Raw genomic sequence first — 21,716 nt, forward strand, 5'->3', positions numbered from 1 at the left:
CTGTTCTAAGTAACATGGAGGTAATGACTGAACATGGGACCAGGTCACTCTGGTGAGCTAGAGATTTTCCTCCCAGATTTTCTTTGTGAATTGTTGCAACCCTGTCAGGTGGGTGGTATTGTTTGGAGGAAAATGAGGCTCAAAGAAATGCACGAGGTCTCCTAATAGACAGCCTGACCCTACCCTAAAGGACCTTTTGAAGAACCATAACCAGCAAGAAGGCAGGTGGAACTCAGATGGCTCTGAGCCCTGTCAGCATTTCCAGGCCCACTGCCTTCACAGGAATCCAGTCTGACTACCTTCTAGTCACCCTTTCTGACGCAACTTGGCTACTAATCTCCACTGGAGTTTCTGAGGGAGCCCAAGATATGGCATCCCTCTTTCCCACCTGAGTCCCAAACAAAGTGAGAAACATCACCATTCTTTTTTTAATTTACTTTTTATTTTATATTAGAGTATAGTTGATGTACAATGTTGTGTTAGTTTCAGGTGTACAGCAAAGTGATTCAGTTATACATATACATATATCCATTTTTGTCAGATTCTTTTCCCATATAGGTTATTATAGAATATTGAGTAAAGTTCCCTGTGCTATACAGAAGAAACATCACCATTATTAATTAAAAAAAGGACTGCAGTGGGAGACTTGTCCACTGACTGGACTCCAAAGTTAGGCAGACATCTCTCCCCAGGCTTGGGAAACAAGGAGAGCCTGCTGGGTGAGACTTACCTTGTGGGGGAGCAGCGAACTGCCCTCTTGGGGGCACGGCTGCACCAAAGAGAAGGCAGAACATCAGGATCTGCACACCTCTGGCAGAGTGAATTGAGGGCCAGGAGGCCAGTGTTACAGGTCCTGGGGCTTCACAGACACCTGGCAGTAGCCCTCAGGAAGTGAAGAGTCACTTATCCTGACGCTTCCTCCAGGCTATCTTAGGTGGAGCCTGTAGAATATTCTAAGGCGCCCTCTCTGCTCCCCCACAGCCCTCCCTGCATATTGCTGTCTTGTCACATATAATTCTGAATTATGACTTACTGTTCACGTGCCTCTCTCCTCCTGAGGACTGTGCATTCTAATGAATGTCCTGGGTCCTTTCATCTTTTTGTCCACAGTGCCTGGCACAGAGCAGGTATTGGTGAGAGCTGGTTGAATGGCACTGAACTGGGGCACTGAATGTCTTTACCAACCAATACTGGCAAAACTTTGTTGTTGAGTGGTCTCAGAAACTTCTGAGATGTTTTTCTAAGTGGTCATTTACAAAGTCAGGATAAGCACTGATGGGACGTAGCTCTAGAAGTTCTAAAGGAAAACAAAAACTATAATGCGTAGATAAAAGCTGCAGAGGCTGTTGGCAGCCAATTCTATTTATCAACATGAACCTGTGCGTCTGCTGGTGATTAATTACAAACATGTTGCTGGCGAGGGATCAATCCAAGATTTAATAGGGGCCTCCAGTTATATTCATTCCCTGTAGTGAGGTACAGTTGACCCTTGAACAACGTGGGTTTGAATTGCGTGGGTCCACTTATACACAGATTTTTTTTTTCCAAGAGTAAATACTACGCTGCTATATCACCGGACGTTGGTTGTATGCACAGATGCAGAACGAGGGATATGAAGGAACCGCATATACGAAGGAACCAAGCATACGAAGGGCTGACTATAAATTATACTCGGATTTTCGACTAAACAGAATGTTGGCACCCCTAACCTCCATGTTGTTCAAACTCAAAGTTTGATACCCAGAGCAACAGCAGCACCTGGGAGCTTGTTAGAAATGCAAATTCTCAGACCCCGTGTCCCCCTCGTCCCGAATAATCAGGATTTCTGTGAACAGTGTCCAGGAATCTGTGTTTTAACAAGCCCTCCAGGTGATTCTCAGGTTGCTAAAGTTCGAGAAGCATTGTTGCAATGAGCTTCCTCTAGTGTGGGAAGAACAGAGTTGCAGCGTCAAAGAAAATAATAGTAAGAGTTCACATAATTTGCAAGGTGATGTTCTAAACATTGTAAGTGTATTATCTCCATTATTCCTTTCATCAGTCCAGTGAAATGGTTACTATTTTTCACTTGGTTTTATAGATGAGCAAACTGAGACTCAAAGCCAGGACTAGGGAGAGGCAAGGGAGGCACTCTCCTCCTCGTGAGAGAAATTTAAGAGGATGCCCCAAACCCAGTAATCAAGGTTAATAATATTTTAATATTTTAAAATATCAAAATTAATGCTAATAAATTAATGATGATCAGAATATCAAAGAAAGATCCAACAGGCAGAATGGTTACAATTACTTGTCAGGTCATATGGTTAGTAAGAAACAGAGTAAAGACTTGAACCCAGGCTGGTTGACTCCAGACACTGCATACTCAACGGAGATGCCATGGACCTCCTGTCAACTAATACTGCCCTGTTCTGATAGGGAAGGAAAGGTCCAACTCTAGGAGCAAGCAGCGTTTGGGTCACAGGGACGCCTCATGGTTCTGAACTCACTGGGACCTAAACAAAACAAAACAAAACAAAAAACTATCTTAAAACGGAAGCAGAAAATTCAGATGGGGGCCTAAATTTCACAGCTTGGCCATCTATAAGAAAGAAAGATGATTTCTTCTAAGTATGAGAAAGGAAGACAATTTCTAAAGCTTCCTCCCAGTTTTTCTTCTGGCGGGCTCCTGCTGGGAGAATCAGTGGGTAGAACTACCCTGCATTCTGGCTGTAGGAATATGATAATTAGAATCACTTAATATAACTGCAGTGGCCTCCTTGGTCCATCCACCTTTGGAGAGAGAGATTCAGTATTTCCCTTGCTTCCAATCTGTGAGATTCTGGCAGACAGGCAAGCTGCTTGTCTTGAGGGCTTGTCATTGAGAGCTGGTCACCTAGAATGCCCCAACATGTTTGGGCTGCATTGTTAAACTCCATTGGTATTCTCCCAGCAAAGCTCCTCTCCTTCTTTTACCAAATCAGCATTCTGTGAACAGGATATTTCCTAACCTGATAACATTGCACGTTTCTGCCGCACACGCCATGATTCTTCCCTGCTTTATATACATTGATTCAAAGGAATATTTCTGGTAAATGTGTTCATGTGTCAGAAGACACATAGCTAATTACATACGTAATAAAAATTTTACATGATACATTAAAGAAGATCAAAGGGTTTATGGCTATCTCCCATTTTCCCTCTCTTTAGTGGGGACAGAGGAGAGGATGTTATAAACCTAGAATTCTTGCTGGTCATGTACCCTGTGATATTTAAGGTAAGTGGGAGGTACAAAGTTTAAAACTGAGACATTTGGACAGAACTTCTAATATTTGGACAGAACTTCTAACTGGCCACATAGTGGTCAGTTTTTCTGGCCACTATGTATTTTGGTAGCTGTAGTATTTGGGGATAAGTAGTTTCTCAGATTTGTAATTTCAACCCAATGGAGGTCATTTCCTGGGGGCTACAAAGTGAGTGCTGGATGAGTTTACATTTCTTTTGCTATTGATAGCAATTTGTGTTTACTCTTTTTCACCTTTTGAGTATAAATATTTTCTTTCAATAATTTATCCTAGAAATATGTATAGAGCACCTATTCACTAAAATCATGAGGGACAATTACATGGGGAAGCTGTAGTCTCTGCTTTTCAGGAATTTATAGACAACTAACAGTCAGGAAACGTAACTGATAACTCTACTGTAAGATAGGACAGACTAAGAAGAAATAGCGTACGTACTTTGGACATTCAGCGATGAGAGAGACACACCTGGAAAGGATCTAGGAGGAGGCTCAGCACAGTGGATCAAAAGGGTTTGTTAAGTGAAAGAGGGCTCCAAGTGAAGAGAGCAGGAGCAAAGGCACGGGGATGAAGAGGGATGGATGAAGCATGTTCTAGAAAAGGAAAGTGTCCCGTTGGGCTGGAAAGAAGTAGAAATTAGATGAGGGGTTTTGAACTATATACATTAGGCACGAGGGAGCCAGTGAAGATTATGTTTTTCAGCAGTGTTAGAATATAAGTAGAGGGCTTCCCTGGTGGCGCAGTTGTTGAGAATCTGCCTGCTAATGCAGGGGACACGGGTTCGAGCCCTGGTCTGGGAGGATCCCACATGCCGCGGAGCAACTAGGCCCGTGAGCCACAACTACTGAGCCTGTGTGTCTGGAGCCTGTGCTCCGCAACAAGAGAGGCAGCGATAGTGAGAGGCCCGCGCACCGCGATGAAGAGTGGCCCCCGCTTGCCACAACTAGGGAAAGCCCTCGCACAGAAACGAAGACCCAACACAGCAAAAATAAATTAATTAATTAATAAAGTCCGACCCCCAACATCTTCTTTAAAAAAAAAAAAAGAATATAAGTAGAGCTATGCTTTTGAGCAGTGCTTTTCAGACTTTAGTATGCATTCACATCACCAAGGGATTTTGTTAAAATGCAGATTCAGATTCAGAAGGTCTAGGCAGGGGCTTGAGAGCCTGCATTTCTAAGAAACTCCCAGGTGATGCCCTTGCTGCTGGACTACAAAGCATGCTTTTAGTAAGGAGTCTTCAGAAATATGTTGTAATGGGAGATCAGATAAATTAGAGTGGAGGAAGGATGGAGACTGAAACAGGGCTTATTACACTGGCCCAACAGGAGGTAAAGCGGGTCTGAACTAGAGCAGAGTAATATCTGGTGGAAGTGAAATATGTAAGGCTTGACAGCTACCTTACACAGAGTGAGGGAGAATGGGATCCATCACATATGACCCTAAGACCCCCAGACTGTGGACCCGGGTGCTGTGAGTATGCCCCTCCCCTAACACTTTGTGCTCTAGTCATCCAGAACTACTTACAGTTCTTTGGAGTTGCCAGACTATCTGTCTAGGCTTGTGTCACATTGCTGATTCTGAAAGAAATGCTAGTGTATCTCTCCAGCCCCCATCAGACTAACTCCTACAGAACCCATGCAACTCAAGTCAGGTGTTGCCTCTTCCTGGATGTCTTCCTAGTACCCTCAACTACCCCCTTCCCCTAGGCTGGATTAGGCATCGCACCTTTGTGCTGCCGTGACACCTTGTGAGGTATCAGATCAAAGCACTGTGTAGTCAGATGACATACCTGACGAGGTATGACCCCGTGCTTCTGGAGTATAGGAATTCTCTTTCTCAGTTTTATAACCTCAGCATCCCAACAAGGTGGAAACTCAACAGTGTTTGATGAATGACTGGATGAGTCATGAGGAAAAGCAGAGTTTTACTCACCTGGTGGCAATGGCTTTTGTTTTTGTCATTTCTGGTGAGAAAGGAAGTTGTTTAGATGTTGGACTGAATCTAGTTTGGTACATGGTAATTTTGAGGTGCAGAATATCAGATGACGATGTCCAACAAGTAGTTAGACATTTCAGAATACAGCATAGAAGACACTCAGATCTGAGTACAATGACTTAGGAGTCATATGTATGGAGTTGACAGTTAAGAATACAGAAGGGGATCAAATAAAGACAGAGAGGGAAAGACAAAGGGAAAGAGACAACCAGCAGAGGAACAGAGTCACAAAGACAATGAGACAGAGAGTAGACAGGGACAGATGGAGGTAGATGGAAGACAACAGCTTTATACTTCACTTTTGAAGCCCTTCCTTCTGTGACACCCAATGTGAGGGACATGATTGGGACACATGTCACTGTGTAAGGGTGATGTTAGTCCTGGAGGACTTTGGGACGCGGCAGGAGGGAGATCCTGCAGGGAATTAGGCCTAGATGTGAGGTCAGGATCCAAAAACCGACTTGAAATCCAGGTTATACAGGCCTGTTTCATGCCTGTCTACCTTCCAACCTGGGAAGAATTTCATTCATCAAAATTTAGGTGAACTTACAGCTTGGTCCCAATTCCTCTGCCCTTTGCTTTCCAAACTGCTTGATGAGATAATCTATTCAACACACACACACACGTACGTTACTATATTCTTCTTTCTATCAGGTAGCCTTGTGTGCATTTAAGAATAAGGCTTTTCAGGCTAGAAGGCCATTTTCTCCAAGTAAGAGCCCCCAAATTTTATCCAGAGCAGTACACTCCACAGAAAGAAATATCCGAATGCAGGCTGGTGGGCACCCCTCAAATCATCTTACGTGTCGGCATCTACAAGGCCTTCAGAAAGAATGATCACAACCAGCCTTTTTTTTCTTGTTGCCCAAAGCAGCATTTTAACAGACTTGTATTGTGTTTTCTCCATTCAGTTCACTTAGAGGGTGACATTTTGCCCTCAAATTCATATGCATAGTTGCTCTTAGAGACTTCCAGAGCTACATTCCTGACAAAATCAGACCCTCTGTTTTATCTGAAACAACCCCCCAAAGAAAATCATCGGATCTGAATGAACAGAATAATTCTTTATGTCCACGGGAGACAGGCAGACAAAACCCAATAAAACTGAAGAAAGAAAGAGACATGGCCATGATTTGTTTTTCATAATTACTTATTCAGAGTAGAAAGGAACAGGGAAAGAAGGTTCCTTTTAACATGTCTTGACGTGACGGATGAGGTGTGCTCGTCATGTGTATGCAGGAGAGATGAATGCAGGGCAGTCTTATTAAAGGCGATGTTTCACGTTGGGCGGAGATATATTTCTATCTGCAACGCTGGAGATAAACACCCGGCGTTTTATTCCTCATTTTCATTGTGCTTAAAGCCCCTCGCTGTTCTCTCAGAGTGGCAGGTGCTGTGACTAGCTTGCATCAGACCTTTCTTTTCTATGTCCCATCACAAAAACAATCCCCCTTTCAAGACATGAAATAGAAATACCCTAAATGCATGTTTTCCTCCTAACAATACCCCCAAACGTGTCTGTGATAGATCTGGAAATCATACTGGAGGGCAAAAAACCTACATCATCTCTGAGTTTATTTTCCCTATTTTCCCTTCCTTGTAACTCAGTCACACAGTTTTCTTTGGTGCAAACCTCGTCCCAGCCAGAAATCAAGGGAGAGAAAGAAAAAAGGAAAGTTTTATCTAAATTGGCTTTGTTTCTTCAGTTATGTGCAAAGCATAAACAAACTTTTTCTACCTAAAATACACAGCCTTTACTCATGAAAGAGTTGAATCCAGAAGATTCTGACTTGAGCTGTAGAAGCAATAAGCTGGATCTGTGATTTAAAGGAAAGAAATTAATAATACAATTGTTCACATTTCTGATTAGGGGAGGGTGTTAATTCATCCTTGAATCATTTTCTAAGGCTATGATGAATTCTAGGATAAAAAATTTTAAAAAGTACGTGCAGGAAATGTCAAAATAAGGTTTATGCCATAAATATTTATGCCTCCATGGTACAGTCATGTGAGGACCTAACTTGTATCCTAAGCCATGTAAATACATAAATAAATAATCTGGGATTTGAGGATGCCTAGGAGATTATAGTACACATCACTCATGTTAGGAAAGGAAGCATTGGCCAAGAAATTAGCTATATAGCATAAATATTATTCTTTAGTCGTGAATGCAATTATTTACTTATTATAATCTTTAAATTTAAAAATTTTTTTTTATTTTCTTCTTTCATTTTGCACCTGCAGTGAGGGAGTTTGACACTAACTCATAGGTGTGCTACTTCTATAAACAGGTTTTGAATAAATAAAGAAAGGATGGGACATGATCCCTACCCTGAAGTAACTCAGTGGTTGAACTCAAGTCTCGTGGTCCCCAGGCGACGGCAGGGCCTTTTGTTTTGAGCAAAGAGTGTGCCAAGCTCTTTTCTTAGAGCTTCTACATTAAAAAGGGCTGCTAACTGCATCTTTTAACCTGTAAAGACCCAGGAAAAATAAGTTACCAAAAGCATTTCAAATGTTGAATTATTTCTTACAACCCGAAAAGAACGACTGGTGATGGTAAGTTACCTTCACCTTTGGATGAGTGACCCTGTGTCACTGCAGTATTTGAGAAGTCCCTGTGGTACAACAAGGTGTGTGAAATCTGGGTGTTGTCATTTACTGAGAACCCACCTCATGGCACATACTAGTTTGAAGTGCTTTGTACATGCATCTCATCTCACCCTCAAAATAGCTCTGTGCTGTGGTGCTGTGCCCATCACACAGTTGAAGACCCTGAGGGTCAGAAAGGTTAAGTGACAGAATCACAGAGCTAACAGTGATAACAACTTAGGTTTAGACTCGGCCCTGTCAGACTCCAAATTCCTTGCTTTGGCCCCTATTCTGCCTCCCAGATTCACTGCTAATAGCAATATGGTATCCAATTCTTCAAAGTAATTTTTTTTTTTTTTTTTTTTTTTTTTTGCTGTACGCGGGCCTCTCACTGTTGTGGCCTCTCCCATTGCAGAGCACAGGCTCCGGACGCGCAGGCTCAGCGGCCACGGCTCACGGGCCCAGCCGCTCCGCAGCATGTGGGATCTTCCCGGGCCGGGGCACGAACCCGCATCCCCTGCATCTGCAGGAGGACTCTCAACCACTGCGCCACCAGGAAAGCCCCCTTCCGAGTAATTTTAACTATGAGCCAGTAGTGAGCACATACAGCCAGACTGGTCTGGAGCATAGTTTCCCATTTTCTCTCATAGAAACCTACTGGATCCTATAGCCTTAGGGTCCCAAAGAGATAGAATTCCTTATGAGATCCCTGTCTGGCTTCCTTCAAATCGTGAAGCTTCTGCTGCCAATAAAAAGTTATATCCTGACGGCTCCTGTGTAAGACAGGACCGTAACGCAGTCATTTGAACATGTAAGCCTTTTCCTTCACCTTGGGGTGATGGAAGTAGATGGAAGAATCATCCGTATTTTATGCGATAGTATTGCATGTCACCATGTTTGTGTGTGACAAACTGCTCTGGTTGCAATCCTTCACATTTATATATGTGTACAATTTTTTAAAGCCCTTACACATCATGATTTTATCAGGACAGTCCCTTTTATAGACTAGGAGACTTGAGTCCTAGCAGGTTTAAAGTGACAGGTTATGTAGCTAATTCACAGAGGAGACAGAACCAGAACTCACATCTCTTAATGCCTGGACCAGCGTTCCTTCTACTGTGCCAAGTTGTTGAAAATTCTGAGCCTTATCACGTGCTTCTCATCTTTTCCCTGAAAAATCACAAGACAGCACGATGTTATCTGGCCTATCACTGTAAATATTTTAGCATTTAAATGAGGAGGAGGAGTAAAGAGAGAAAAATGTTTTTGTAGAGATTTCTTGCAGAGATAGGAGGGTTCTTGGTCTCCATCCAGAGATCATGAGCATTTAATGAGACTATTGTCCACAAGTTGGTGCAGGGTTTAGCAATGAGGTGGTAGCTGTTTGGTGCTTTTCAGTCTCCCTCAAGGTCTCCAGAGGGAAAACAGGAAGCAGGATTAGTACTGACAGAAGCTGCCTCTGGTCCCGGCCTTGAGGAAAGCAGGTCACCTCTCTGAGCCTCAGTTTTACCTTCTTTAAAATGAGTAGTAGTTCCTGTTTTTCCCAGCTCACAGAGTTGTTTTTGAGAATCCAGTACGGTAATGCATTGAAAGTTCCTGGAAAACCATTCACATTACATGCCTTACAAATGTAAGGGATGCTTTTGAATATTATTAATGGATCGCAGAGATTCCACAGCACTGAGAAAACAATGGAATTAAAAGAATGCAATACACTTCACTCTAAGTTACATTTTTTTCCCTCTTGAATCAAAAATGGGGAAAATAATATTTATTCCACAGGGCTTGTATAAGAATAAAAGGAAACATCTGTAAAGGACTTAGAGTAGTACTTGGTATACATCTGGCACCTCTTCCACAACTTCCAGTGGTGAAGCCTACCTCATCAGATAGGCTGACAGATGATCCCAAGTAAGACAGTGAGTATTCGTCTTGTTTGTTACTCTTCTGTCATTCTCAGTTTACTCCACTTCCTCTAATTCCACAATAAAAATAGAGCTATTCATCAGATAGCAAGCCCAGGGTCCCTGTCTTCTAAGGTCAGCACCATGGGTGGGGGGGGTGCCACACAAATATTTGGGGGATTATTTAGTGATTGAATCTGGGGAACTGAGCTGATGAATTCCTCCACATTTCCACATACTGTTGAACTGAATCCACTGCCACTACATACTTTTCTGGTCCCAATCTACTTCTCCACCTCTCTCCTCTCCCAGATCCCTCCTCCTGGACTTTCTGGAAGATTTGCCCATGACTTAGCATGTCAGCGAGCCCTGGAGTTTACACACTGATTCTCTTTTTTTCTCAATAAGCATTCTTCCTGACCGTATTATGAGGATTCTCTAGATGTATATATTTGGTTTGTGTCCCTCGAGGCCCTGATTAATGTTACTCGGCATCCACCCAACAGTGTGCTTTCAGTTACTAATTGCTTTACCTGGTTAGTAAAAAGCCTAATCAATTAGGTAGCAGAATTTGGAAGAGAACATCCAAGCTCCGAAGGAAAAACCCAGTGCTCATTCCTTTATACATCAGCCTTCCTGCCATGAAATTATTAGACCCTCATAAGCCCATCATTTCAACTGCTGTCCTCTTCGTTTATTCTCTCCAGCCCTCCCCAGAGAGAACTCCAGCATGATATTTAGTACAATTGGGCTAACATCTTCAGACACTGCATTTAGGTGTTTGAAATAAAATGTGTAATTATGGTAGTGGAAAGCTGCATCTGATTCCAAACAAACCTCGTGTTCCCCTGGCTATAATTAGAGAGCAAGGTTTGCAGCACACATTTTCCCAGCAAAGCCAGTTCAAGTGAGGCTTCTGTTCTTTCAGAGGGGCTCCTGGAAGTATACAGCCTGGTGATGAAATGATTGGACATTTGTCCCCCTTCTCAATTCTAAACAGATTGTCCATCATCATTCATACAGCCTAAAAGTACAAGGTATGTGTAAGGAATTAGCGTTTGGAGTTTTGGATAATACTCTTCAAGTGTATTTGTCTCTAAACAGGAACAAATTAGAACAAGGAAGGAACGTTGCAGACACCCACAGACATCCATGGACCAACATGTGCAGAAGTAAAAACTGTATCTTAAATGCCTCCAGAGCCTACCTTAAAATCCATAATATTAGCAGCAGGAGCAAGGTGACCAAGGGCTCAGAGGTTTTCCTGTTTCCTATGTAAGGACTGTCCATGTGAATCTTCTCAAAACTGTGGATTTCCCCACTGTCCTTGGAGGGTTTATGTAATTAGGCATATTTAGCTGTACCATGTTATAATGCTACAGGAAGAATCCCATTTGTCAGCAGTTTTAAACTTTGCCAAATAAAGGCTTATTGGCAAACGGCAGTGAACACTCTGATAATGACCCAACTTTAGAAAACACACACCCTGCTGTGTTGTATTCAAGCCACAGTTCTACTGAAATAAAAAAGAGAGACAATGCCTGCTTTCAGATACCACAGATCCTTTGTATTCCAATAAAAGTCTAAATTAATGTTTTAAAAGGTTATTGCTATTTTTTCCCATTTAGCTGGCATCGTTTATAACTCTTATTTAAACAAGGTCCTACGTTATTTTACTATTTCTTTTTGCACAAAAACTAGTGTTTGATTGCATTAGATCATCAGCTTCTGGTTTTCATTAGACAAACCTGAAATACCCTATTATTAAGATTAAACAAAAAAATAGTTGTTTTCTTATTCTGAAACCTATTATTTTGAGGCTACTCTGACCAGAGGAAAAGAAATCAGCTTTGCAAAACCTGACAGAGAGATCCTTCAAGAGGAGTAAGATAACCTCATCAATGCTGCATTTGGGTTGTATATGGGTCCCTTCCTAGAACTGACAGTGGGAAAGAGGGATAAGTTAATTCCTTGACTTTTGCAGTACTTTCCTTATTAAGAAAGAACTTCCAAAGTGCAACATACATGGCAAAATATACTGTTTGCCTATGTAATTAATGCCTGCATTCCTGTGAGGCGCTCCTGAAAATCTACAATAAAAAATAGCACTTGGACCCAAGCGTTGTCGGGGGTCTTCTATCTCCACGTCATTTACACTTATTCTAGTGTTAAGTCAACATAAATACTAGGCTGAGCCATTAGCAAGGGAGGGGCAGTCACAGCAGCCTAACAGGAAAATGAGGTCAAGATAACATGCACAAATCAGGACCTCCCTAACTCTCCCACCCACTCAAATGAGAACTCTAGCCCCCTCTCTTATGGTCTCTTCCACCTGACTTATTCTTGCTGGTCGACTGGACCTCAATCAGAAGACATCGCTCTAGGACACCTACCTCAGCCAACCAAAGAGGAGTTAGGTGCCCTCCCATGAGCTTGCAAACTATTATAGCTCTAATTATACCATACTGTGATCATTTCAGACTTGTTGGTTTCCCACATTGGACTAATGTGAGGGACCACATCTTTTCAATATTGTATTTGCTGCATCTAGCCTACTGCACGCCACATACGAGGTGTTTAATAAAGGTTGCTTAAATTAATGTCCCCTCAGACTAGCGTTCTTGATTGTCCCCTCACCTTCGCCAGTTTCTTCTGGTTTTGCCGCAGATTCCTGTGATGATGGCTGGCCCCACTGGTGATGTTGGCCAGAGCGCCAGCACTGCCACTGAGGTGCCCACTGACAGCAGCATCCAGGCTGCCTGTGCCTGACTGTGCTCCCCCTGCAGATGCACAGATCCTGATTCAGATGATGCATTGTTTCGTTAGCTTATTTTATACTTCCTGTGTCTTTGCACCACCACCCTTATTTTTAGGACATTCTAGGCATGGCCCTTAGAAGGTGGTAAGGAAAGCAATCTGAGGGCCAGAGGTCTGCTGTGCTCAGAATCACCCCTTTCTCTGTGATAGTGGTTCAGACTCATGTACCTTGGTTTTCATCTCTGAGAATGAGTTTTTTCTCAGGATGCTGTCTGGCTCCTCATCTAAATGAAACTTAGTGGAATTTCCCTTCCGTATGTCCATCTGATATACCCAAATACGTCCGATTATGAGGGTAAGCACAATGGAGGCTCTAGCTGGAGCTCTTCCTGCTCTGAAGAACTGTCTGAGCATCAGCAAACTTTGGCTCCCTTGCATTTCAGGAGAGGTGTCAAGGGTCCTGGTAAGGTAAAATACAGGGCACTCAGTTAAAATTGAGTATCTGATTAACAACGAATACATTTTCTAAGTATATGTCCCAAATATTGCATGGGACATACTTATACTAGGGAAGTACTGCACTTCAGCCCCAAACTAAACACCTCACCAGAAGTGATAATGGTATTATCACATCATCCTTTATCCCCACTTACCTGAGCTTATTGTAAGCCTTTGAGTATTGAATAACTAACAAGAAAAATATAAATGGTCAACAGTGTGGTGAAATCAGGCAGGATGTTGTATGAGACATACTTATACTAAAAAACGACTTGATGTTTAAATGAAATTCACATTGTGTCCTGTGTTTTTATTTGCTACATCCGGCAACCCTGTATCAGAAGCATCATACAGCCGTTTGAAGGACAGGGACAGTAATGTTCCCAGTATGTCCCTATAATGACAGCCCCTGGGGCGGTCCTTGATGGAACAGATGGAACTGTCAACTGTCTCTGACCTCCTGACCAACATGCTCACCCCAATCCAGATGGTCTTCCGCGTTCTAAAGGGAGGACACGTCACCTAATCAGCAAGTTCTAGACTCTGGATGTCTTATTTGTGTATCTTGAGTGGTGAAAGGTCTTTGGGGAAGAGAGAGGGGGAAGTTTAGAGGATACCTGTGGCAGCACTGCATCAGGCTGCATCTTACTGGAGTTGAGAAGTGCTGCACCAAAGAGTTCTGGTTTAAAGTCATGAAAGCTTAGGGAGTAGCTTCTGAGACTTTGCTCAGAGAAAATCCAAGCTCCACATATCATGTAGAACTTCTGCTAGCTATTCTGCCCTGGGGATTGGCTTGGAGTCATCTCAGCCTGTTCATGTTGGGCAGAAGTGCTGTGCTTCAGCCCCCAAAGCTAAGTAGCTCAGAAGAGGTGATAATAGCATTTTCATGTCTTCCTTTATTCCTCTTCTACCTGGTCTTACTATAAGCCTCTGAGTATTGAATAACTAACAAGAAAAATATAAATGGTCAACAGTATGATGAAATCAGGCCAAGGCAAGAATGTGAAAATGAATTAACATGAACAGGGTAGACTTAATTTTCTTCCCTCAGTCCTGGCTTTTGTGCTCGCCACAAGTCTAATGGAGGCCCAGATGAACCACGCCATTGCCCGGGCACTTGTAACAAAACAAGAGGAGGTAAAGAGGGATGAAATCATCCGTGGAAGCAGGAAGCAATTAACCACATAAAGAAAGTGAAACATCATCAATGATAAGCCTCCCCATCAATTTACTCAGGTTTGAGAACTTTTTGTTCAGAAGGTCTTCAGTAAGTTTTCCTAGCTTTCTGCAGCTTCCTTAATTCAATAGCTTTTTTTTTTCAAAACGACAAAATTATGCAGTCATTACTGCCCACGTACCCAGGTCTTTATTGTATCATAGAGATTAGATGTGGGTGGAAAGAGTGGAAATAGGCAACACAGATGGAAATTTCAAAGGTCCTTAACGTTTGCCTTTGCTTGAGTATTTTGTATTACAGATCTTCCTCCATTTAAGATGGGGTTACCTCCTGATAAACCTATCACAAGTCAAAAGTATCTTAAGTTGAAAAGGCATTCAATACACCTAACCTACTGAGCATCATAGCTTAGTCTAGCCTACCTTAAACGTGGTCAGAGCACTTACATTAACCTACAGTTGGGCTAAATCATCTAATGCAAAGCGTATTTCATAATAAAGTATTGAATAGCTCATGTAGTTTATTGGACTCTGTACTGAAAGTGAAAAACAGAATGGTTGTGTGGGTCCAGCATGGTTGTAAGTATATCGGTCGTTTACCCTCGTGATCGGTGGCTCCCTGGGAGCTGTGGCTGCCACCGCTACCCAGCCTCACCAGCGAGCATCATACCCCATATCGCTAGCCCGGGAAAAGGTCAGAATTCGCAATTCCAAGTAGGGTTTCTATTGAATGCATATCATTTTTCACACCATCGTAAAGTCGAAAAATCTTAAGCTGAGCCATTGTGAGTCTGGAACCGTCTGTATTTTGGTCTTTGCCATCATCTGGTACTGTCCTGAGAGACGGAGCTTCTGTACTGTTGTTCTGAAAAACAACAGTCACTGCTAATCAAAATGATTATGAGTAGGTAAAGAGGGGAGATGGAGTCCCCAGTCTGATTTCCTGCTGTCTAATTACCTTTCTCTAAGGGTCTTGTGATTCTTGACAAAGAATTTAACGTGGTTGGAGATTTATTATTCTCTCTTACAGATCAAGAAAGGGAATTGTTATGTAGTCAATATTTGGGATAGTAATTGTTGATACCACTGTCTTTTTAAAAATTGATGTATAGTTGGCATACAGTAATATTGTATAAGTTACAGGTATATAATATAGTGATTCACAATTTTTAAAGGTTATACACCATTTATAGTTATTATCAAATATTGGCTATATTCCCCATGTTGTACAGTATATCTTTGTAGCTTATTTTATACCTAATAGTTGGTACCTCTTATACTCCTACCCCTATATTGCCCCTTCCCCCTTCCCTCTCTCCACTGGTAACCACTGGTTTGTTCTCTGTATCTGTGAGTCTGCTTCTTTTTTGCTGTATTCATTAGTTTACTGTATTTTTTAGATTCCACATGTAAGTGATATCCTGCAGTATTCGTCTTTCTCTGTCCGACTTATTTCCTTAGCATAAGGCCCTCCAAATCCATCCATGTTGCTGCAAATGGCAAAATTTCATTCTTTTTTATGGCTGAGTAGTATTCCAGTGTGTGTGTGTGTGTGTGTGTGTGTGTGTGTGTGTGTATACCACTTCTTTATCTATCCATCTGTTGATGGACACTTAGGTTGCTTCCATATCTTGGCAATTGTAAATAATGCTGCTATGAACGTTGGGGGGGGTGTATCTCTTTGAATTAGTGTTTTGGGGTTTGTTTGTTTGTTTTTCAAATATATACCCAGGAATGGAATTGCTGGGTCATATGGTAGTCCTATTTTTAGTTTTTTGAGAAACCTCCATACTGTTTTCCACAGTGGCTGTACCAATTCACATTCCCACCAACAATACCACTGTCTTTTAACACAGGTGGTAGGTGATGGGCCTAATATATCTGATTTGTGTACAGATTTGTGTTAGTAGAGCTAATTTGGTCCATGGTACATTACAAATAGATATGGAAAAAAAAAATTATTAGAACATGGTTCTAGAATATTTCCCTTTTAAGGAACTGTAAGCATCAAATGACTTATCCTGGGCAACAAAAGTTGCAGGATAATTAAGTAACTACTTTCAAGAGTGCTGGAAGTTACTGTAGGAAAAAGTGTAACCAACTACTTTTTACCTTCTTGGAAGACAAAACAATTTAAATTTCAGAATGGGTGGTGAAATCTTTCTCATCAGCATTTTACTGTAGAGGACGGGGAATCTTCCCCAAGTGTTTGAGAAAGGTAGGGAGGGGACCCAGTAACCTAGAACAATGTAAAGTTTTCCGGAGGATTCACAAGTTCGGAGAGGTCATAGAAACCCACTGGTCTCTAACTAAGAAACTTCTTGGGTCCTTCCTGTGCTGTGGTTCACAGGTTCTTCCACCTCAGGCATTCCCAAGTGAGGATGCATTATCAAACCCAGTCCCTGGTGGTTCGTTCACCCAAGCAACATTATTCACCACCATCTTTCTCACCCTCTCCTAAACGCTGGCCGACCACTTGGGGGTAAGGAAAACAGGAAGACTGAAATAAGATCTCCCATTAGCAGCCATTAGGAGCTCAACATTCATAGCTCAGCAGCCACTGAAATAGATTTTTCATAAATTTCCTGAGTAGCCTTGTGGAACCCAAGATAAAGAGCAGTTATTTGCTCCCTGTTTTACAGATGGCATAAATAACTTCCTTTGGCCACAAAGCTTTAGAGCTAGGAATGAAACAAAGATCTCCTAGGCCAGGGGCAGTAACATGAGCTCAGGTGGCTGCCTGGAAATTAGCACTTGAAGAGGGTGACGAAGGAGGAGGCTTTTAATGTGGGTATCATCACAGAATACAGTAAAGTATATTTTTCTTCATTTTTTTCAAATTCCATTTTGCTCCACCTCAGCATTTTTTGGTGTTCTATTTTTGATTACAATAGAAGGATCTTAAGTCATACAGAAAGAAGAATCCTGTATTTTTATTAGCTTAGGTATATTTAGGTTTCTTTTGGCCCTAATAATTCCAAGTAACATTTACCATGGCTATTTCTTAATCATTCTGTTCAAAATAGGAACGACAGAGGCCAAAGAGCAGTTATAACACGGTGCCTTGACGAACATAGGAACATTGTAGGGAAAGGTATGGGAGGGGAAATGATAAGATGGAAAGAGACTGCCTTTTGATGTGATTAGTATATTAAAAAGGTGGTTAAAAAATAAAGGAGCCAAGTAGTAAAGGCCAATATATTTAATAATGTTCAGGTTTAACCTAATTCTAATTTTCTAATTCGCTCATAATAATACACATTAGCCAGAGGATTAATATTGGCCATAAACACCTACACAGTTTCCTCCTCTCTCTCTCTCTCTCTCTCCCTGCTCCCCCCACTTCCCCACTCACACACACAGTACGTGTAGTATGTTAAAGTGGAGACTGGATGGTCAGTGAGTTTGTGGAGAGTACAATGCTTGTTATTCTTCTTCTCTCTAAGAGGCAAGAAACAAAGGAATTCCACAGCTTAGATCATGTGAGGAAACTCTTTCTAGCTCCCAGTAAATGTGTCGTCCAGTTCTCAAAATGCACAGGCTAAAGTAAACTTAGACTCTTATCCAAAGTCTTTGCTGAGAAAACAAAGGAATTAGGTTTTCCCTGAAGATTTTCCTAAACCAGTCAGATTTGCTTCTTTTGATCCAGGCGTATTAAAAGACAGTAAGAGAAATTTAGTCTTGGGAATTACTATTTTAAACAAAGGCCCGAAACAGTGGTGTCTATTTTTAAACCCTCCTCATTCCTCTCCAGTAACCAAGCGCAAGGTAATTTGAATTCTGTTTCCAGTTAAGACGGTCAACTTGATTCTACTGTACGATTCAGTGGTCTCTCCTTTATACTTGATTTCTATGATATTAAGTATATACAACATTTCCTTTCCTTTTAACCCGGTTTCCACTTACACTTTTCTGTGTATCTGAGATCTGTACTGTGACCTGCCTGAACTCATGGAAAATTGACGACACTGAAAGAGAATTGTAGTTAAGCTTCCCAATGGCACTTTTTAAAAACAGCAGTGGAAAAAAATAACAGGGCACTCATCAGATGTGATTTTTGGCAGACACTTCACTCGGGCTGCTCAGGGTATCCCCAGAAATTACAAACCCTCAAAGTTGTTCAGGGCACAGTAAATAAAGCAAGATAACTTATTTTAATGTTCAACTTATTGATGCAGTTCCCTTCTCTGCAAGTTTTTAGTAACATGGATTTTGATCTAAGTAAAAGGTCAGCTTTGAAGTTAAGTGTAAAGATATTTACAGGAAACGAAGCAGAAAGTGAGGTTTCATGCATTTTCAAATGTCTCTATTATTTAGGAGAAAATGAACTGTGGCATCAGTCAAAAGAACAACAGATGCCTACCCTCCTATATTAAAGTTAAATGAATACCTACCATACCAGTAGTATGCTACTAACTGAAATTGGAAATTCACTAAGGTATGTTTTCCCCAACTTTGCCTGTGAAAACAGGAAATAAACAACTGTGAATTAAGGTTCTGAGTAAATATGTAGCAGTTGTAGTTTGGGGGGAGATGGGGAAGACTGCCAAGATGAAATCATCATGGTAGATTTTTTTTTTCTAGTGTGGGATGCTAACTAGACATTTGTGACAACTACATAATCAACAACATCTTTAAATATTTAATTTCTTGTCAGTTGTTATCTAAATTGATTTCAACTCATGTTTATGTAAGTGTGTATGTATTATGTACATACGTATAACTAGATCTGTCAGAGGGAAGTGGCAAATTGAAGCAATTATGTGGCTCATTCTGCAGAGTAAAAAGAGGAAGAGAAGAAACCTGATGGCGAGGAAAAGGACAATTTAGAAAATTGTAACTTACCATATAGATTTATATTTAGGAATAGCTTGGACTTCCTCAAATTATATGTCTTCCTACAAATCTTGGACTTCTTCCTACTCTAGGTCATCAGATTGATTCCTGGATGTGTTTAGATGGTCACATATAAGTGAGTTCACTGGCACCTTAGTGCAGGACTCCTTGGTTCCATGCTGGTCCTCAATTGGGTTAGTTACCAAAGTTTAGTTCAACAGTAATTTAGTTCATTGAAGTACTCACTGTGTTCCAGGCCCTTAGCTAGGTGCAGGGGCCTCAGTTCATTTCATTATAATCTATAAGGTGTTTTGTTGTTGTTAAAATGATCCCCTGGTCTGATGCCCAAACTAATAACAGAAAAGTAAAATGCAATACAAGACCTCTGGCTTACACATTCCATTACCTGACACCAGGGTCTCCTGAGATCAGGTGAGCGTGATGGGGTTGATTTGGCCAAGAGACCGGAGGTGTGTGATTCTCCGAGGTCCTGTGGCAGAGGAAGGCCAGGGGAACGCTGCCCCCATGTCGGTTGAACATTCAAGCGTTTGGATCAGGAAGACTTGCGTTACAAGGCATGCATCCTTCATCCCTTCTTCCCCAAACCCAACCCTGGACACTATAGAAAGAGAGTCATTTTGTTCAAAGGATGGGCACTCTCATTCAGAGATGCATGTCAGTATCAGGAATTAAGAGCACCTCCCTGATTAATGAACCAGAAGAATCCCTCCTCCAGAGGTGGGAAAGAACATGCCATTCTCATTCAGGAAATAAAGCTGCATAAATGATAAGAAAAGTCAATCTTTACCACAGTTTAAAAAAATCGAAAACACCTGGGTTAGGACCTCACTTCTGCCACCTAGTAGCTGAGTGAACTTGAGAAAGTTATTTAACATGTCTCAGTATCAGTTTCCTCCTCTGTAAAGGTGCAGTAATAATAAGATCTAACTCATAGGCCTGGCATGTGCATGAAATGAGAAAACGTATAGAAAAGTTTGGCTGCAATATCTGGCATTGGGTAAAGGTTCAGTAAATGCCCCCTGTTACTACCATCCCTCCTTCTGCTATAGCTGGGCTGCCTGAGGGGCTTCAGGCACTATGGATCTAATGCCTTGTGCATGCCTGGAGCTCAACTTTTAGAAGGAATCCTTGCTGTTTCTTCTAATACATGATATCGTGGCAAATGAGGAAATAGCAGTCAGTGGTATTTGTGTCTTTCCATGGTAACCATTTCTATTTACCCCTCTTAGCTGGAGGAAATGAAGGCAATAGCGGCTGAATTAGTTGGAACATGCCATTCATTTTTTACCACAATGTGGTAAGTAAGAATAGGGAATATGATTATAAAATTTCTATGTATCAAATAGTTGGAAATGTCAGATAGAATCTGGGGGAAAGGATAGATTAATTTACATACATCAAAACTTTGTTGACTCATTTCTTAAATTTCAGTATACTATTTGGACAAGAGTGTGGCCGATTTTAAATATATAAGAAGCATGATCTTCTTAGTAAATAAGTAATTCTGGAATCTTGAAGTCCTTGGAACCTTTAACCTGGTAGGGGACAAAGATAATAAACAAGTAAATAAATAAACAAATAAACCAAGTATTTATAGTTTGTAATAAGAGCTATAAAGGAAATAAATAGGGTTCTGTGTCCTACCGACTTACTAGCTGTATGATCTTGAGTAATTCACAGATCCATAGAGTAATAGAATTTGAAGGCATCTTAGAGATCGTTACAAAGGCTTTATGAACTATAAAGCACTAAACATATACAAAGAATGATTGTCAGCAATATCTAATTATAAGCCATTCCTACCTAGTAATAAAAGCAGCCATTAAAGACTTTTTTTAAATTTTATATTGGAGTATAGATGATTTACAATGTTGTGTTAGTTTCAGGTGTATAGCAAAGTGAATCAGTTACACATATGTCCACTCTTTTTTTTTTTAACATCTTTATTAGAGTATAACTGCCTTACAGTGGTGTGTCAGTTTCTGCTTTATAACAAAGTGAATCAGCCATACATACACATACGTCCCCATATCTCTTCTCTCTTGCATCTCCCTCCCTCCCATCCTCCCTATCCCACCCCTCTAGGTGGTCACAAAACACCGAGCTGATCTCCCTGTGCTATGCGGCTGCATCCCACTAGCTATCTATTTTATGTTTGGTAGCATATATATGTCCATGCCACTCTCTCACTTTGTCCCAGCTTACCCTTCCCCCTCCCTGTATCCACAAGTCCATTCTCTAGTAGGTCTGCATCTTTATTCCCATCTTGCCCCTAGGTTCTTCTGACCATTTTTTTTTCTTTTTTAGATTCCATATATATGTGTTTGTTAGCATACGGTATTCGTTTTTCTCTTTCTGACTTACTTTACTCTGTATGACCGTCTCTAGGTCCATCCACCTCACTACAAATAACTTGTCCACTCTTTTTTAGATTCTTTTCCCATATAGGTCATTACAGAGCACCAAGTAGAGTTCCCTGTGCTATACAGTAGGTCGTTATTAGTTTTCTGTTTTATATATAGTAGTGTGTATATGTCAATATCAATATCCCGATTTATCCCTGCCCCTTTTCCCCCTGGTAACCATAAGATTGTTTTCTACATCTCTAACTCTATTTCTGTTTTGTAAATAAGTTCATTTGTACCATTTTTTAGATTCCACA

General features: G+C 41.2%; 1 protein-coding gene and 1 long non-coding RNA gene across 2 annotated transcripts in view; one reads left to right on the plus strand and one right to left on the minus strand.

The window, feature by feature from the left end:
- MAML2 (mastermind like transcriptional coactivator 2) overlaps positions 1–21,716 on the plus strand; it is a 362,167-nt gene that overhangs the window by 180,743 nt on the left and 159,708 nt on the right. The gene's annotated exons all lie outside the window — the stretch shown is intronic.
- LOC132429015 (uncharacterized) lies at positions 6,562–7,656 on the minus strand. The gene is made up of 3 exons (XR_009520268.1): positions 7,605–7,656; positions 7,012–7,090; positions 6,562–6,586 (listed from the first exon to the last, which is right to left on the minus strand). It is a non-coding gene; the product is annotated as an uncharacterized lncRNA (long non-coding RNA).

This window comes from Delphinus delphis, chromosome 8 (assembly GCF_949987515.2).
Source record: "Delphinus delphis chromosome 8, mDelDel1.2, whole genome shotgun sequence".
In the NCBI taxonomy this organism is placed as follows: domain Eukaryota; kingdom Metazoa; phylum Chordata; class Mammalia; order Artiodactyla; family Delphinidae; genus Delphinus; species Delphinus delphis.